The following is a 13,380-nucleotide window of genomic DNA, read 5'->3' as shown; positions in this document are numbered from 1 at the left end:
CCAAATACAGTAACTTGATATTTGAGGCTTTTAAAGCCAAAAGTCTTAGTGTTTGTCATTTACTGGAAGAAAACGTGAATGTATGATAATCTGAAAATTGTATAATCCACTGTAAACTTTGTACCACATTTCTATCTTATTTTATTAATCTCTTTTTCTGTTCCTGGCTTGATTTAAATATCAAAATTATTGGAAGAAATTGTTTGCTCTTTAAAGGATTTAAAACTTCACTGTCTAACGGCTTAAATATAATTTCTTCATTGTTTTTAGAAATTCCTGTAAAAATGTAATATTATTTTCATACAGGAAGCTGAAAAAGCAGGCTGTTCTAAAGGAAGCTGGTGTGTAGTTCCTTCCTTTCTAAACTTTAAGCCGAGTGCTTTTCCTCACTCTAAGTTCAAGGGCTTAGTTTACATGCATGATAATAAACTGAACAGCACCTGTCCCTTAGTCATAAAAGAGAATATCTTAAAGCTGCTGAACAGATGTACTCAGTTTAAACTTTTGAGATGCTCAAAGCATGTGGTAAAAAAAAAATTTTCTTTTTTCAAAATGAGTAGTATTAGGAAATCAAGTTAGAAGAAAACATAAGCCAAGGGGTCAAGTTTGGTACCTGAATTGTGTACATTTTAATTGCAATTCTGTCATCACTGTGGGCACTGTTACTTTGAAAATTTGTCCTTGAAAACACATAATTGTCAATATTTTCCCAAAGAAGGATTTGGCATATTTTATTGTGTTGTTGTTTTTTACCTTTTTAAAAAAAGTTGTTATTGCAATTCTTGGGAAAAGCAAGAGGAGAAAACATAAACAATACTTAATACTTCTGTTATAAAATTATTCAGTATTATCCAATGACTTTATTCAGGCAGCTCTTAATAAGTTCAAATAGTTCAGAACAGTTCACTCTAAATACCTGTTTTAATATGGATGCTTGGTCAAATCCATGGTAGCTTGGTAAAAGGCTTTTTTGATACTGGCAGAGGAAATGAGATACCCAAGTTGTTCATATTTATTTAGTGCTTGGTTTCTATAAAATATTGGAAGCTATATTCGTGTTAACTTATGTTAAGGCTCAAAGTTCTCTAGAAAATAACCCAGAAACTCCTATTTTACTAATGAATGTTGTCTAGAAGAAAATGTAGACACCCTACTAGAAATATAATAGACTACTTTTATTAGCAGAGTTCTGTGAGCTGATAGTTTGAAGATTACCAAATACAAATTCCAGCCTTTGCCAGGGAATCATACACATGGCTCAACTTCTGTTACTGAGTCAGAATAGAAGGGGAAGAAGGAAACAGTAAGGGTCAATATGCTTTGCTCTTTAATCTCAAAATCATTTTAACAATCCTTAGAGTAGGGTGTGTGTCTTATTTACTCTATTGCCTTAGGACTTACTAGAAATTTCAAAACAGTGTCTGGAGACATAGCACAGTCTGAGCTGGGCTCCCCATGAAAGGACAAGGCGGGCTTATCTTCAGGAAGGCCCTGGGGTAGAGTCCGCCCAGCAACTTTGAAGCCCTGATGACCGAGAGTTAACTCTCCTGAACCAGATATGTGCAGAGACCAAACTCAGGTGGCTGGTTCCATAGTGCAGTTTTTATTGGTGGAAGTGTGGCACCTGAGGGTCTCAGTGAACAAATAGGAAGCTTAAATGGGGTCTGGAAGAGGCCCCAGGGTATGGTGGAGGGAGCTCCAAAGGCAGACAGGAGACGGTGTTCCAGTCTCATCTCTTAACAGCTTTCTTTGTGACTTTGGACAAATCACTTCACTTCTTTGGGCCTCTGCTTCCTCATTTATTAAGTGGGTGTGCTGAATCACATGACCTCAGACGCCCCAGCTCCTTCCAACCTCCAGGCCTATGATTCTAGGAACTTTACCAATGTTGCACTGTGCTTTCCATCTTGTAGCAGTTACACTGCCAAGAACTTGATTGAAATTGATCCACACTATGCTGTTAATCACCAGGTTCTGTCCATTTCCCTGTGGCAAATGTCTTTTGTCTTTTCCTTTTTTCTTCTCACTACCTCCACACTCAGCAGGTTCTCAATATACTTGTCAGGATGCTTGCCTCACCCTCTTGCCTTCTACCCTCCCTGTCCTCAATCCTGATCCAGTTCTTATTCCAAGGTTAAATCCTTCCTTTCCATCCCATCTCATTCCATGCTCTGAGTCCCATCTTCCTTAAATACTACTTTCATTGTGAGCATTTTCTTGTTCAGAAACCATCAACCTACACTGTGTGGCTTTTAACATACCGTGTAATCTTGTCCCACCCTACCCATCTAACTTTGTATTCTATCACCATCCAATGCACCCTGCTATGCAATAAGACCAGTTTTATTACTGCTTTTATCATAAGCATTCCCTATTCTTTCCTACTCATATAACTTGTTCATTTTGTTTCTTTCATCTGTAATACTATCTTTTTCTCTTCATAACCTATACGTTTAACAAATTCAGAATTCAAGAAAGGTAGGATAACTGAATAAAGCTCTACAGATCGGACATGGGAGTGACAGAGAGGGGGGTGGAGTTAGCCATAGAACGAAGGGAAGAACATTTGGGACCCCGGAGGGAACGACAAGTAAATGTTAACCTGAAGGGATTTTAAGTCACAGAGAAAGTTATTTTGGTGTTTTTTTTGTGTGTGTGTTTTTAATTGAATTATTGGGGTGACATTGGTTAATAGAGAAAGGAAGCTTTAAAGACCCTTACTCACATTAAGTGGACTTTGCCCTCCATAAAATAGAAACCAAGTTCATCTATTCAGAGTGACTGGGATGGGGTTGGGGTATTAAGCCCATGAAGAAAGCAGAAAGTTACCACTTGCTAAACACTCTCAGTTTCAATATCACTTCTTTGCTTATTTGTATGTTACATGGAGGTAGAGATTTCTGTCTGGATTATTATATCTTTATTTTTTAATAATGCTTTCCCTCCTGCACCGAGAATAGAATTTGGCAAAAGGCAAATATTTAATGAATATCCGTTGAATATGGGATGGATGGATGAAGGTACAGGAGGCATAAAGGGGAAGGAAACAGTGTATTCAGAGGAGGTTGTTTCAGAATTCAGGTTCTAGGTTGGGTCTAGGATGTGAGTGTTATTGTGGGAGCTGGAGAGAATGAGAAGGTTCCTGTTGTTGAGGAAGTTGAATTACTGGGACACTGGATAAGTAGAGGGAATTCCAACTCCTCCAGCATGATGGAAGAGAGAAAAACTACAATTCAGGCCCCTGTAACTGGAATTTAGGAGGGACTGGGTGGCAAATAGATGACTAACAAAAGTTGGGGGAGGGGATGGTTTAACAAAAAATAAATAGCATATTCACAAAGAAACTAAGTAATCGTTGTGAAGTGTTGACTCCCTTACATCTAGCTTGATTCCTCTCTCCCCCCCTTACATCTAGTTTGATTCCTCTCTCCCCCCAACCAGTTCTCCCAGGTGCATTTAGTTAAAATGTGCAAACACTGTGTGTGTGTGTGTGTGTGTGTGTGTGTGTGTGTGTGTGTGTGTATTTCAGAGAGAGAGGGAGAGGGAGAGAGAGAGAGAAACATCAGTAATGAGAGAGGACCATTGATCGGCTGTCTCCTGTACGCCCCACAGTGGGGATCGAGCCTGCAACCCAGGCATGTGCCCTGACCAGAAATTGAACCGTCACCTCCTGGTTCATAGGTTGACACTCAACCACTGAGACATGCCAGCCAAGCCCAACACTGGTTTTTAAAAGTCAAATATTCTGGTGTGGGATAATAAGTATTCGCCGATTAAAATAGTTGCTATCAATGGCTAGTTCCTTCGGATTTTTGGAGTAGAATACTAGCATTTGCTTTTTAAGCTGTCATAAGTTCAGAATGGAGGGTATGATTTATACTGATATATTTGTGGTTGGAAACTTTAATGCCGCCAAAATCTTCCCAATTGACATCTGAGTATCTCACTTATGTTTCTGGTCAATTTATTATTTTAAAACACCCTGCCAGACCATAGTGCTTTACAAAGTTGGCAGCATATTGCTGATGACCTAAATTATTATTCAAACTCATTGTAAGTGTTCTGAGTGTTTCAGTATACAATTACCCATTTTATCCATTTGCAGTGCATTTTAGTGGTGCTTTATTGCACAGAAGGATTGTTGTCGTCCCCCCCGCCCCCCCCCCCCCCAGCCCAAATAACCACAAAATAAATGTTTAAGTGTTTTAAACTCCACTCCCTAGATTTATTTTATTTTTAGGTGCAAAGCACCTTCTAGAACATCAGAAAGTGTGGTCCAGTTTTCATTAGGGTTTCTTCCAGGTAATAACTCCTTTCCAGACTACACTCGAAGCTGCATTCCACCATGCTGGCCCTGAGCTTCCTACCCTCAGCTTTCTTTCAACCATTATTTCCTCCTATTCTCTGGTTTTCCCCTGTTCTGCTTTGCTCAAGTTCAATTTCTTTCTTTCTGGTCCCTTCAGATCAATAGTTTCTAATTATCCTTTCGGTCTCAGTTTCAATATCACTTTCTCAGAGAGATATTTCTAGATTCTTTCCTTCCTATGACATTCGATCTCTCTGCTGTATTTAGTCATCATTGTGCTTTCCCATCATAAGTTTTACACCTTATTGTAATTATACGCTTCATGGCCGTGTGCCCCTGTAATTCAGTCCATAACCTTGAGGGCCTATGTCTATCTCATGGCACCTATAATCAAACATTAATACTTGTGCCTTGAAATATTCACACAAAATATGATAAATGTAGTATAAATAGTCTCAAGTCTGTTCAGGTTCTGGTTTTGCTGCCACATGACTCTAGTTGGGTTGGACCATTGATGAATTATAAAGAAACGTTTAAGTTTGGGAGTTTGGGGCCTTTGGAATTACTAGGCAGAGGACCATGGTAGGCACACATCTTGGTGGAATGCTGACTGTTGAAGCATCTCTTGAATGTCTCCTTCCATCCTCAGAACCGTCATTAGGTCAAGCCACAGCTGTCACCTGGATTGCAGAGTGTCCTCCTGCTCATTTCATTAGCAGTCCATTCTTCAGAATGAATGTCCTAAAACAAATTTTGGTCATGTCACTCCTCTATGTACATCCTCTCAGTGGCTTATATTGCCCAAAAGATAAAGTCCACATTTCTTAACCTATGGTACAAGCGCGTTATGATCTGGGTTGTTTGCCTCTCAATTCTTCAATAGCCACTCCCTACTTTTCCATTGTACAAACATATCTTTCATTCCATAGTCCTACTTGCCTGCTAGCTGTTCCTTCTGTCTGGAATAGACCCTTTATCCTTCCTCCATCCTTACATCCTTTTCTATCTTATCTGTTTTTCAGGTTTTGAATTAGATGTCACTTCTGAGGAAGCTTTTTCACCTCAATTCTAAACTAGATGCCCCCCCCCCCCCTTGTATTTGGTCAATAACTTATACTCCTGCTATATTGTGATGTAATTATGCCACTAATTCTCTAGAGAAGGTTTCTCAATTTGGACATTTTTTATATGCTTACCCAATGACCTGATGTTTAATACTGCCCTCTGGCACTTGACCTCTTCCTCTGGTCCTTGACCTCTAATTCTCGCCCTGCTTTTGGAGTCAATTCTAGGCATGGTTCTAAATAACTTATTAGGTTTCTCTATCTTGGCATTATTGACATTTGGGGGCCAGATAAATCTTTCTTGTGTGGGGGTCGTCATTGTAAGCATCATTGTAGGATGTTTCGCAGCATCCCTGGACTCTACCCACTGGGTGCTAGTAGTACACCCTCCCCTACCCCATTGTGACAACCAAAAATGTTTCCAGACATTGTCAAATGTCCCCGGGAGATACAATTACCCTAGTTGAGATCCACTGGTCTAGACGGAAAGTTGCTTGAGGCAGAGGCTATGCTGTGTGGGTCTTCATATCCCGAGCTTGACACGCATAGGTCCCCTTAAATGTATTGAATTAAATTGTTGAATAATGTGGGGATGAGGGTACTGGACAGGAAGGGGATGGATAGATGGAAAAAATAAGAGAGAGGTAGATTAGCTCTCTCATGAGGTGGGTATGAGAGAATTTATAGTAAGTGCTCTTTAAGGGGCTGAGCTACCACACACGATGGGTTCCGATTCCATTCTGCCTCTACATGGCTACTTTTGCCTGTGGGGCCATCCCCCACGGACTGCTTTCCTGCCCCAGAGCTGCAGGCACAGAATTTCCTGATTGCTCAGAGACTGCCTTAGAACCAACCAGGAAGCATTTGTTAAGCACTATGTAAGTAATGCATACAGATATAAATCAGAAGCAATCCCTGCCCTCAAGGTGCTTTGGCCCAGTAACAAAGACTCCAGTGGGTTTTGTCTCTGTCCACAGGTCCCTTCCACCTTCCCTTCCTGGCATATTTCTATTTCTCCTATTCAGTTGAGGTTATATTAGGCCTTTCTACTGTTGTCCTATAATACCTATTCTTTTCCTTCATAGCATTTTCACAATTTTAATTATATAGTTTTTTCTATGTTTATTTAATATATTTACTCATTGAGACTAAACTGAGGAGGAAGGGAAATGCATGTTTTATTTATGTTTCTCTAGCTGCTGGCATAGTAACTGGCATCGCCTAGGCATTCAGTACATAATTTATATAAAAATAAATGCATGTGGTGTGCCCTCCAAGAACCCATGTTCGAGTGGAGGAACAGTGCACACTTCCTTACCAAGTTCTCCACCAAACGAACAAGAAAGTACAGTGTTGAATTTGGTAGTAAAATGGGAGAATAAATTGGGCTAGAAGTATCTGGGTTGACTTTATGAAAGAAAAAAACTAGAAAATTTAGAAGATTAGGAAAAAAATAAGTAAAAACTACTCATAGCTAAAGGCTCACTATCAGGAGGCAACCCCTTGGTAAATTTCAGCCTCTGTTGCTTTTTCCTATTCTTTAAAATACAAGTTGCTTCATACTTTGAAATATTTCATGAACACAGAAAAATAGAATAATATAATCTCTATACAGAATAGTTAAATCTTAACATTGGGTATTTTTTGCTTTATATTAAAAACTTAAAATTGTATTTAAAAACATTGCACATATAGTCAGTGCTGCCTGTGTACCCCTCCCAGATGCCATTTTCCATTTTCCTTCTACAGAAGCATCAGTCCCTTGTATGGCTTTCTACTTACATTATATGTATGTATATTTATAAGGTGTGTGTATAGTTTGAGGATCCCAAACTTTGTACAGTATGGTATTTTACTGTGTGTATATTCTGCAACTTGCTTTTTCATTTTAACATTCTGTATAAAATATATCCATGTAGATGTGTGTAGCAGTAATTCCTTCATTTTTGCTTTATGGTATTCTAGGATTATATTGTGTAGTTTAGTCATTCTGTCAGGGGAGTTTTTGGACATTACCATGCTTTGCTATTAACTATGTTGCTATAAACATGTGGCACATTATCTTCTTGTGAATAGTTAATAGCTTCTCCAGAGTTTGGATCTAGAGGTAGAATTGCTTGTACATAGGTATGTGCATCCTTGAGTTCTTATATGTTGCCAGATCATTCTCCAGAGGAATTGTACCAATTTCAGTGCCTCACATCACTGTCTGGGAGTTCCTATTGCTCCATATCCTTGCCGAGCCTTGGTATTGTCAGACTTTCAAATTTTTGCTAATTGAAAAAATATTCTATTTTCTTGATTTCTGGTGTATTTGAGCATCATTTCTAATGTTTATTTGGCTATTTTAGTTTCTTCTTTTGTTATGATTTGTATCTCTTATGTTTTTCTATTAGATTGCTTCCCCCTTCTATATATTTTTATGTCTTTATATATTCTGGTTATTTTATTTATCTTTTGTTGATATTTTAAATTTTAAATATGTTCTCCCAGTAGCTTTTCTTTCCACTTTATGTGCTTTGTTGTGTTCAAGTTTTACTTTTAATTAAGGTTGTTTATTGCCTATAACAACCTGATAGGCAATAGATTGTTTTAGTCTGCTTGTTTATGGTTGGTGCTTTTTGCATCATATTTAATAAATCTTACTACTGTGTACTTTGGGGTTCTAAAGAGATTCTACCATATTTCTTTTTTCTAAAAGTTTGCTCTGCTCTTCAGCATAAATCAAATCCATATGGAATTTATTTCTGTGTGTGGGTATAAGATAGGGAATAATTTTCCATGTGAATAAACTAGTTGCACAAGCCAGCCCATCTGATGCATAGTCCATTTTTCCCCTCACTAATTTGTATGCCATTTAGACTTGCTTTCAGTGGGATTGCTCAGTATGTACAGGTTCTGCTACATTTGTCTGTAATATATTCTTGTGTCACTTCTACACTGTCTTACAGGGGCTTTATAGATTTATATACTGTATTATGTATGGCCCTGTGGTAAGGACCTTTAATAGATGGTTATGGTTGGAACTTAGGTTCTGGCGATAGAATCCTGGGTGGCTGCATTAGGAAAATAGATGGACATGATATTGTGAAGGATTTTGAGCAGAACTTTGAGGATACAGATTAAATATGTGTGCCTATGGGGCCTAGTGGGTCCCTGGATGCTGGTGGGGATAGCAGTAGGGACTGGGCTGTGATCTTTTAACACCAACCAATGGTTTTTTCCCAAGGGGACTAAGAACCTCAAAATATTAGTATTTGTGCATTCCCTACAAACTTGTATATATGCTTTATGGGATTTTTTCTGGAGACCTTTCTGTTACTTTTCCTTAAAATGTTATTTACCCTCTTGAAACCTCACCAGATGCTTCAGTCTTGTATCACCTGAGAAAGCCTTTAGAAACCCATTCATTGCTTTGGTGTTACAGCCTTCATTTAAAAATGGCCATTTTCTTTTTTTAGTTAATGTGACACTTAAAAAAAAAAAAATCTTGAGGTTTACTCCCCCCACTTTGCACTGAATTGAGGCATAAAAAAATGAATGCTATTTTTAAATACTATTATTCTTTTGGAAAAAAAAAAAAGGTTCAATTTAAAATGTTTGTCTAAACTGCAGGGAGTTTCTATCAACTATGCTTGCTCCTACTAAGAATGAGTAACATGACCTTTCTTGGATTTTAGAGAACAAGAGTGATGTCACGATGCTCCAAATGTATGTCATCTTCCTTGTTTGGGTGGCATTTGAACTCTTATTAAGTAGAACTGAATTAGTAATAATCAAATAACTTAGAGAAAATTGGCAATATACAAGTCATTAAGCCCTTTGGTGCTTCTGCAATGTTTGAAAAAGAACTGTTAAAAGAGATGCATAATGGGGAGGGAGAGTAAAACAAAAACTATGTTTTTCAAATTGGAAATGTCTTTATTCTCTTTGCAAACTATAAAAGTACAAAAAGTTTACACAATACCAAAGGGTATAAAACAGCACTACCCAGCAGAACTTTCTGCAGTGAAGGAAATGTTCTGTGCTGCCAATACAGTAGCCGTTAACCACATGTGGCTATGGAGCACTTGGAAGGTGACGAGTGCGATTGCAGAACGGAATTTTAAATGGTATTTAATTTTAATTAATTTAAATGTAAACAGACACATGTGGCTAGTGTCTATTGTACGGGACATTCAGAGTGATAGCCATTTCGGAGTGTACCCTTCCGTGTCTGTCCTTGTGTATCTGTTGGTTTCTATCTGCTGCCTCCTGCCCATTTCTTCTTTCTCTCTGTGTCCTACCTATCTCTCCTATCTGTTTGTTTTCCTCTCACTTTCTCTCTGTTTCTGTAGCTTTTAGCCTGCCTTGCACATACTCTCCCTGCCTACTCTCATCTGCCAGCCTACCTGCTGCTGTCCTTACCTGTCTCATTCTTTCTCTTGCTCTATGTATGTGTTATATACACACATAACCCATTCTGCTTAGTTATATATCATGGACATTTTCCTTTTTCAGTACATATAGATCTATCCAAGTTTTTGTTTTTGTTTTCAATGATAGGATAATTTCAGTGGAATGAATGTACCAGTACTTACTTAACCTGATAGGCAATAGATTGTTTTCATTTTTTTCCTTCGTAAATATATGTGTATTTTTAACTACTACAGTTTTTCCTATTATAATTTTTCCTGTGTGCTTTTTGAATACTTTGTTATTGTGCATGGGGCAGGCTTGTTCAAAACTGTGAAATCTACCTTTTGTTTTGTACTTTGGTACCTGTTGGAATTCACTTAGCAATTGAAATAAAGACACCTCTAGAGTCACTTACCTGTAGCTTCAAGGACCATATTAAGGTTACAAGTCTTTAACAGTGCAGTGTGCTAGGGAGAAAGAAACTAGAATGCTTTATTGACATGAGTGTCTGCTCATTGCTGTCTATCTCAAGTTGGCCAGTGCAATTGCATCTACCTTTCTTGAGGCCATCTTGTCAAGGGTGTTTGTAAAGGCATCAGCAGGCTAACCCTCAGTCCAACCCCTCCATCTTTGCTTCATGGTCAGAATTCCATTTGGGAACAATACCTGGGGCTCCAGGTCTCTGATCTCTCATAGATTTGGAAGGAAATCTTAATTCCTACCCAAGGTTTAATTGAAAAAGAATGGTCATGTTTGCCAAAGGAGGCAGCTTGGAGGGGAAGCCTCAGAGAAGTTTCTGGTAGCAGTAGGGGTGGGTGAGGGTCAGCGGAATCACTCTCTGGCTAACACCTCAGTTCTGTTGAGTTGGCAATTTTTTTGCCACATCTCCCAGAATTTCCTGAAAATATTCTGTTGCCACTCATCTGATAAAAACCCTTGGTCTTTCTAAAATAACTTGTTTAATGAAATTCCATGTAATAGTTGCTTTTGTTATTTAGCAAATGGACTTTCATAGCCCTAACCGGTTTGGCTCAGTGGATAGAACGTCAGCCTGCGGACTCCAGGGTCCCAGGTTTGATTCCAGTCAAGGCCATGTACCTTGGTTGCGGGCCCATCCCCAGTAGGGTGTGTGCAGGAGGCAGCTGATCAATGTTTCTCTCTCATCGATGTTTCTAACTCTCTATCCCTTTCCCTTCCTCTCTGTAAAAAAAAAAAAAAAAAAAAAAAAAAATCAATAAAAAATATTTTTTAAAAATGGGCTTTCATACACTAAATCTGTTTTCAAAGTTTATAATATGCTGAGGTCATTTCCAGGTGATGTTCCAAGTGATGATTAAAGATTTTTGTGTTTATCTGAAAAATATTTTTCTTAAGGACAGTGATGTATTTATAGGAAATAATTAAAATAATGCTGCTTGAAAAACAAAGGGCTTGCGGAACACACATCTGAGCCGCCTTCCCCTTCATTAGTTTAGTCACTTCCAGCACAGAAATTGTAATCCTTCCCTTAAATAATTACTTTCAAGGACTAAATTCAAAATCCTGGATGTCTCTGGCTACTTTAAGAAAAAGCTAAAGAGATAGCAATGTTATAAGGAATAAAAAGTATACAGAGAGCTTTTATTTTACTGATTCTACTAAGAAAAACCACACATACCACTTTGGGAAATTCTTGTACTCTGCTGAGATTAATTTGTGTACTTAGCTTTAAGAAGTGACTATAGGAACAGTGTCCTCTCTTTAAAAATGAGTTGTTATTTTCTTTCAGAAAACTTTAGTTTATACGTATAGCCATGTTATATTGCCAAATAGCTGGAAGTCCAAAGCGTATTAAATCCTAAATATTAGACAAAACAATAAAAAATATTAATATTGATTTCACCCTCTGCTCTTTTCAGAGTTAGCCTGTATTATGCCTGTGTTAGGAAAATTTTTAAACCCTATGATCATTTATTCATCAGAGTATTTGTGTGTGTGTGTCAGAACAGTTGGTAAGAATAAACTTTTTTTTTAATTTGGAAGTTTAAAGTATAATTAGAAAGTCAAGACAAGCTAAAAATGAGGTTTAGCATGAGGTTTTTTGGTTTGTTTTCTTAAAATCAAAATTTAGATTAATAATTGAAATACTTTTTATGTTATTTCACATAATAGAGAACCAGGAATGTTGTTGACAAAATAATAACACTAATTGCTAACATTTATTGACTACTTTCTATGTTCCCAAAACTCTACTGTGCACCTCACATCTAATATTTTTTCAATGCTCCCTTTAATCCTGTGAAGTAAGTACCTTTGTCACCCCCATTTAAAAAAAATTCTGCAGCTTTGAAAGTTTAAGTGGTTTGCCCACCAACTAGAAAATTTCAGAGCTGGAATTTGAACCCAAGCAGGCTGACAAACAAAGGAGAAAGCTTCCAGCACCACAGGTCTTATGTGACACGGTCTCTCATGAAATATGGGTGAAATGTTATGACAGTTAGGTGAGTACATCAGCCAGGAAACAACCAGCACTGAAAATGAAGCCCATGAGCAACTACTGAATGAATGCCTTCTTAGTGCCAAGCATGACTCCAAGCACTTGATATCTTTGTCTCATCACATTTGCACCCCACAAGGGAAGTATTATTTATACCCATTTTACAAAGAGGCTTAGGGAGGCTAAATGACTTGCCCTTAGTTGTGCTTCTTGTAACTTCTGAAGTTGGGATAGTACAGAGTGATGGATTAACATTGATAAGAAAGATTTTTATTAGTTTAGAAGGATTTGTCAAGTTCTGTTCAGTTAAATATTTTAGTAATTGACTAAGATCTATAATAATAAAAGTGTAATATGCTAATTAGACCGGACGTCCTCCCGGACGACCTTCCAGACGAAGCTGCGGCCTCGGGGGCCGAGGCAGAGGCAGCTGTGGTAGCAGTGGGGGCTGAGGCAGTCGCCATGGTGGCGGGGGCCAAGCCCCTTGCACGAATTTCATGCATCGGACCTCTAGTGAATATATAAAGGGCAAATTTCAAATGACAAAAAGCTGAGAGAGAATATATAAATTGGAGAATGGATCAAATATTCAAAAAGATCTTTTTGATTTGTTTTCTTTTTACACATAATTAATACAATCATTTGTTTAGAGGTAATAATAAAACAATACTAAAAATTAATCTCAGCATGTTCTTCCTCCCAGGAGCACATCTGCACCTTTCCCCTCTCGCTCTCCCTCTCCATCCCCCACAGGCCTGCATCTCCTAAACTCTAAGGAACCCCACACGGCTTGCAACCAGGGCAGCAATGGACAGTAGCAGTTCATCCTGGACAAACACCCTGCACCTCTTCTCAACGCCCCCGTTTCTCTGACTTCTTAATGAGCCAGAGTTGCCCAGCCTAAGCTCGTTTCTCTACCTATTCCCTCTCCTATTATCCTAGGCCCTTCCTTGTTTCACTGTCCCCAGATTTAATAAACATCCTCTAAATTAAAAAATAAAATTCACCCTCACCTCTGCCAGAAACCACTCCATCACATTATCCCAGTCACACACAGTTCAATTTTGTTTATCTTTTCAAAGAACCAGCTTTTGGTTTCATTGATCTTTTCTGTTCATTTTTTAGGCTCTATTTTC

At 38.2% G+C, this 13,380-nt stretch overlaps 1 protein-coding gene across 11 annotated transcripts in view; it reads left to right on the top strand.

The window, feature by feature from the left end:
• Positions 1–13,380, top strand: part of MRTFB (myocardin related transcription factor B) — a 196,429-nt gene that overhangs the window by 40,755 nt on the left and 142,294 nt on the right. The window contains exon 3 of one of the 11 annotated variants that reach the window (XM_036310143.1): positions 9,051–9,081. The exons of 9 other annotated variants lie outside the window; for them this stretch is intronic. The gene's annotated coding sequence lies outside the window, so the exon portion shown is untranslated. Of the gene's footprint in view, positions 1–9,050; positions 9,082–11,869; positions 12,249–13,380 lie in introns of those variants that run through there. One more of the 11 variants, XM_036310144.1, reaches the window with a different exon arrangement.

Source organism: Myotis myotis, unplaced genomic scaffold (assembly GCF_014108235.1).
Source record: "Myotis myotis isolate mMyoMyo1 unplaced genomic scaffold, mMyoMyo1.p scaffold_m19_p_5, whole genome shotgun sequence".
Taxonomy (NCBI): Eukaryota; Metazoa; Chordata; class Mammalia; order Chiroptera; family Vespertilionidae; genus Myotis; species Myotis myotis.
Note: the sequence above shows the minus strand (reverse complement) of the source record. Positions and strands in the feature narration are given on the sequence as shown.